The following is a 6,222-nucleotide window of genomic DNA, read 5'->3' on the forward strand; positions in this document are numbered from 1 at the left end:
ATTGTTTTAAATTATGAGGTAGAAAAAAATTCTCGTTTTAAAGATTTCACTTAAGACTTTTTTTGCAGTTCCGTCGATAATTAAAAATTAGTAGGTTCAGATCGTGCAGGTGCAATCAACTTGGACAAAAAATTACTTAGCTTGCAGTCAAAATCCGTTCCCAGTGAAAGGAACATTACCTACCAAAACTTTGCGAATAGATCTGAGGTCAATAAACAGTGACCGATTTTTGAACGATTTGTTTTAACAGTTATTTAAGATTAAGTGTAAAAAGTTATCCTTATTGTACGAACGGGTTTAAAATACGAGCGAAGTACGAGCGAGTATTTTAAAGGATGTGAGTGCAATAAAGACGTATTACGTATTACAACATTTTATCTACGATTGTGAGATCATCGCACCGGTTTTAACATAAATTTGTATAAAATAATTTGTTTCTATAGCAGATGTTAAAGTGTGCTTTTATCTATTCAAATCAAAAGGTCAAGTGGCATTTTAACCGCATGGGTGGATAAAGTGCTACTTTAACAGCAAGGGTAGATAAAGTAATTATTTTTTTTTATTAACAACGCTCATACGAGATTTTAAAACCTGACACGATTAGAAATGATTAAAAAAAAGTTTCAATAATAAAATACAAATGCTATAGAAAGAAATTGAATATTGTACACGACGATAAAATTTAATTATCTTTTCGAGTGTACCTAATTAGCATCTGGACTAAAAAAAGCTCTCGAAGATAAAATACAATTTTATCGTCTTGTATACTAATAACTATTTATTAACGGTCGCTGGAGTGAAAAATTTTGGCGGAAAAAAAATCCCATGAAATTTTTTTACTTTCGCTTTAATTCAAACTACTAAACAGTAACAGAATGTGAAAAATTGATGTTCAAAATTTGATTACTTCATTAATTACCTATTCAACGCACAGTTTTATAGTCGTAACCATCATTTATTTACATTTATTTACAAAATTTTTCTTGTAAATTATTCAAATCCAAATCAGTATCCCGCGAGTTACACAATTGTTGAGGCCACAAAACCGACGCATTCGTAACCAGTTCACGGTCACATTCTGTTGAGGTTTGGCCGAATTTTTCCGTTTACACATTTACAAAAAGAAACCATCTTACCTGAGGCACTTGTTCAACATTTCCCGGACTTCAATCGCGCACTTTTTTCTTTCTTCTGCAACGTCAGGCGCTGTGCAAATTTGAACTGCGTTACGAAACGTCCAACACCTTGATCGTCAATGAAATATCATTGACATAAAACCGAAAGTTTCGACTGATTTTTTAACCGATCTCAATTTCAAAACGCGTAGTAATTGCCTGCGGGGGTCCGGGTGATCTTGTTGACTGTTTCATCAAACGTCGCTCTGATTGTTTAAATATCGGTGCAACGAAGTGTTTATGTTTACGAAAAGAGTTTGTACAGCGAGGCGAATGCGGTTTGGGACATGAATAAAAAATTATTTTTTACCGTTTGCGTGTTTCGTTGCGAACTAAGTGGAGCGAGATCCTGCCGCGTCCAGAATTTTAATTTCTGGTTCCGGTGCAGACGAGGATACAGAATGGGTCTAGAAAATGGTACTTGCGGAACGCGTTTTTTGTATTTTTTCAACCAAGAAAAGTAGGTATTCAGCTCGGTCAAGCTCACTGCAAAGGAAATGACTCCAAAGACCTAGGTTCAAGAGAGTACAGGTCATCGAAAAAAATACCTAATCGTATCATATAGTATTCCACAAGACTCCATCCTTGGGCCATTGTTTATAATTAATATTTCTTTTATTTCGGGTATCAATTTTTACTGACATTACAATAAGAGTCTAGCTTGTTCTTTATTAGTTCCATGGATAGGAAAAAAATGAAACATTTGCAGATTATTGAGATAAATCGAATGTTTTTAGATGCTGCTATTTAGTGTAACGAAAAGATCAATTTCTTCTACAAAGAAGAAGATAACACGTGTTCAATTGAAAAGTTCATCAAATTGGCTTTGATCTTTGTTGCTATCTTTGTCTAACTAACTTAAATTACGATGTTGTTGTCTTTTAAAAAATAAAGTCGAAGCCAACTTGATGAACATTTCAATTGAACACTTGTTATTTTTTTACATTTTTACTTGTTATTTTTACTTTATTACCTGATTACTCTACCTCTAACAATTATTGTGTCAATTTGACAGAGAATAATTTTAAACTTTCGAGTCTTTTTGATAAGGTTGTAAAATTTTTATATCAACAAGAAAGAAATATGTGACTTGGTCACAAATACAGAGTAGGCATTTCACGAGTGACAGTGAGCCCGATGGAATTGAAAATGCAACCCACAATACATTTCCGAAAAAAGCTGGCCACTGAAATTAAAATATCCAGCTTTTATTATCAGTCGTGAAATACCCTGTATTTTGAAAGAGTCAAGAAACGATTACCGTTATTTCTTAAAAATGTGCGTTTTTATATGCATTTAAATAAACAAGAAAGTTATTAATTAAGAGTTATTATGAAAGATAAATTAAGAAGATGTTGCAAGAAAATAAGTCTTAGAATAATGTTTAAAAATAAGTTACATAAACAGAATATTTTAGAAGTAAGTACATAATTCACGTTGTCAATTGTCAAAAATGTTGTGCTATAACCGTAGAGGGGCTATAACCTAAAACCAAATTTAGAAATTCTTGTAGAAATCGTGTCTATTTTGTTCGGTCCCACATGTTTAACATTTTCCATAAATATAAGCAAACGTAAAATATCAGGGTTGTCGTCGAAGTGGAGCTTCTTCATGACCGGTTCCACCTGAAAAATTGTCTATTATATTTATGGAACTAAAATAATGTATTAATTACTTTGGAAAAATGGGGCACTTTTCGTCGATTTCCCCTTGGGAGCATCATTTTCTGTAAAAGATTTTTTTTAATATTGACACAATATATCAAATATCACATCAGTTACCTCGAATCGTGAGCTTTTCTATCTTGGAATCTAGATCCAGTGAATTCATATAAACGGCAAAGTCGTCGTCTTTAGCCATTTTTTCTTTAATCTCAGCTTCAGCTAATCGTTGATCAGCTCCGGATTCAATTAACAATCGGAAAGATCGCAAATCGGAATTTTTCAAAGCGGTAGACAAAAGCGTTTGACCATTTTTATTTTTTTGGTTGACATCTGCTCCTTGCTTTATAAAATATTCTACCATATCTACCTGTTCCAATTCTAATGAACATACAAGTAAACTGTTTGCAAGTGTTGCGTCTACTTTGACGCCTTTTTCAATCATGCTATTGAGTATTTCAAAATTACGTTTTTCCATGCACACTTTTAGAGGAAGATTACCATTTTTATCAGCTAAATTTATGTCGGCACCTCTTTTTATTAGATATTTTGTAATATCCGAATGACTTCGCTCAATAGCACGAATTAAGGGAGTTCCTGAAGACACTACATTAAGGGGAGCTCCCCTTTCTACCAATAACTGTACCACATCTAAATAGCCTAAATCAATGGCATGTAATAAAGCTGTATGAATTGTCAATTCAGCACCGTGATCCAACAGGAGATTTATTATCTTTTTGTTTTTTGTGTCCACTGCCCAATATAAAGGAGTTTTGCCATTTTTATCCGGTTTGCAGGTATTTGCACCCAAAATTATTAATTTCTCGCTAATTTGATAAAACCCCCTTTTGATACTGATGATCAAAGGATTCTTTCTTCCTACATTGGGATTTACACCTTTTTCGAGCAAAAACAGGACAAGGGGAAGATTATTCCAGCACACTACGAACTCGAGTGGTGTATATTTAACGGACCAGTGTGAGAAACCAAACACAATTTTACTCATGTTATAACCTTCTCTCAACATTTGGGTGAGAACAGTGGTATCACTGTTCACTAGAGCACAGTGTAATCGGTTCTAAAACATAACAACATATTAAACAAACTGGAAATAAACAATACGGGTTGCAAAATGTAAGATAAAAGTTCTAAAAATGCAGCTATAATGAAACAATTTTCAAAATCTGACATTTAGAACTCGAAGAGGTAGATAAAGAAGCATTAGCAGAAAAGAAGACCAAAATGGACGATGCTCGGCCAGCAAATCTAAATTTTAATTTTTCCGTTACCAGCGGGATGACTGAATCTATTAGATCAATGATATTGTGGCCAGACCATTCATATGCAAAGAAGAATGCCACAAACTTGACATAAATATTAGTACACCATCACGGCTATACACTTATTTTCCAACAACAAATTAACAAATAAAAAATTTATTGGGAAATCTCAATATCGTATAGTGTCTCCTCGAGCTTGAATTACAGCTTCCATTCGTCATGGCAATTCCTTCAAAAAGGTGTTGAATGACAGCTTGATTTATTTCTTCCCATTCTTGAATGACTGCTGCACTTAGGTATCTCAAGTGTGCAGGAGCAGAAACAATGTGTAGAAAATTCTCAAAAATTGTTAAAAATATTTATTTGTTATATATTTTTAGCTTGTCTTAAATGAAAAAGTAATTTAGCACTGTAAGGTTTGAAGAAAAAAGAGTGTAAAACAGAAAATTCAAATTTCGAATTTTTTATCTTGTATTTATCTAAATGAAATTTCTTGTTGTCTTTATTCAAGATCGGGAACTTTTGAATCATTTTCAATATCGATAATTCTGGTTATCACATAATTTTTTACAAAAGTAATAAATACAGCATTGGTAAATATGTATGTTGAAAAATATTTTCTAACCTCATTTTTGTTATCCAATGTTACCATAGACGGATCCATCACAAAATAATATATCTCAAACTTTGTTGGGTAAATTAGTAAAACACCCGAAATATACCAAACTAAACAACAGAATTGTCTCAGATAACCAAAACAGATAATAAAAATCAAAACTGCGCAAGTTAATGTGTTCACGTGCTCAAAGTTCTCAGTTTCTAATTATAAGAATTCAATGATATAGAAGTAACGACAAGTTTCATAATAGGAGGTATTTTGATTGATATGCTTATCATCATTTATCAGTTAATCTTGAATCACGGTTTTTGTCGTTCTGGTATTAGCGGTACCTAGTTTATATAACGAGTCGTTGGCGAGTTATTTAAAGCTCACAAGTGCAAAAAAGAAGCTTTAGACACGAATTTTGTACATAATTTTTTGTAATACCTAATATTAGAAGATATTGAAGATATTGCACTCTGGCTTCGCTAGGTCTGTCTTACCGTCATCTGGAATAAGTCTAAGCAATATGTCCAACAGTACTATAAACTAAAACTATAAATTTATTGAAATATGAATACTTTTATCCAACACCTGTTTATTATGAAGTCGTAATAATGCCGATTTTGAATATATTATGAGGTCTATGAAACCCTAGTGGACTTATGAACCCTTAATTAAACTGTTTTTATAAAATTAAACAGTTTAGAGAGAATTGAACAGTTTATTGAACATAAAAAAATGTAATACATACATAAAATTAGAATTAAAATTAGAACAACTCTTTTTTTGGCTGTGACTTCTTCAACATTATTCGGTGTTGGATAAAACTATGTATTACTCGTGCCTTAACAGCAAATAAGTCACTCAAGAAATATTAGCCCACTCGAGCAAGCTCTCGTGACTAAACATTTCTTTGGTGACTTATTTGCCTTATTAGCAGGGTCCGGACGAAATAGTACCGGACAAGTCAACCAGTACAACTTTGCGTAATCCCTCGCTCGCACATAAACACGATTCAGCTGGTTCCCTGTTATTGAAAACGAACCAGCTGAATCGTGTTTATATGTGAGTGGGGTATTACGCAAAGTTGTACTGGTCGACTTGTGCGGTACTATTTCGTCCGGACACTGCTTATTAGACACTTGTATAATAAATACCTCGACTGCGTCTCTGTCTTCAGTCTCTGGGCTTGCCACAAAAAGACTCACTTCTACTCTTTATGATATAATATGCTATTATATGCCACTTTTAGGGATTACTGTGCCGACAAAGGCAAGGAGAAACATAAAATTATAACCAACAAAAATTCCGCCCCCAGTGAATGGTTGTTACGAACGTTTTGTTGAAATTAAATATTTAAAATAAAAATTCTTAATTGAGCGAACCTATTCTAATCATTACAGTACCAAGAAATAATTACCATGTCAATAACAAAAATCGCTTGCGTATAGACAGCTTTCTTTTTCACTCAATCATGATAGAGTTTACTTTTCACCTGCCAA

The 6,222-nt window shown here is 33.1% G+C and overlaps 1 protein-coding gene across 2 annotated transcripts in view; it reads right to left on the reverse strand.

Annotated features, from left to right (window-relative positions):
- Positions 1 to 5,741, reverse strand: part of LOC138129705 (inversin-B-like) — a 98,359-nt gene extending 92,618 nt beyond the window's left edge. Inside the window, exons 1-4 of one of the 2 annotated variants that reach the window (XR_011159350.1) lie at positions 4,742 to 5,741; positions 2,957 to 3,914; positions 2,851 to 2,901; positions 1,137 to 2,800 (exon numbers count right to left, since the gene is read on the reverse strand). The gene's annotated coding sequence lies outside the window, so the exon portion shown is untranslated. The remainder of the gene's footprint in view (positions 1 to 1,136; positions 2,801 to 2,850; positions 2,902 to 2,956; positions 3,915 to 4,741) is intronic. The other variant, XR_011159348.1, reaches the window with a different exon arrangement.
- Positions 5,742 to 6,222: the final 481 nt, after the last annotated feature.

The sequence above is a fragment of the Tenebrio molitor genome, chromosome 4 (genome assembly GCF_963966145.1).
Source record: "Tenebrio molitor chromosome 4, icTenMoli1.1, whole genome shotgun sequence".
NCBI classification, from domain to species: domain Eukaryota; kingdom Metazoa; phylum Arthropoda; class Insecta; order Coleoptera; family Tenebrionidae; genus Tenebrio; species Tenebrio molitor.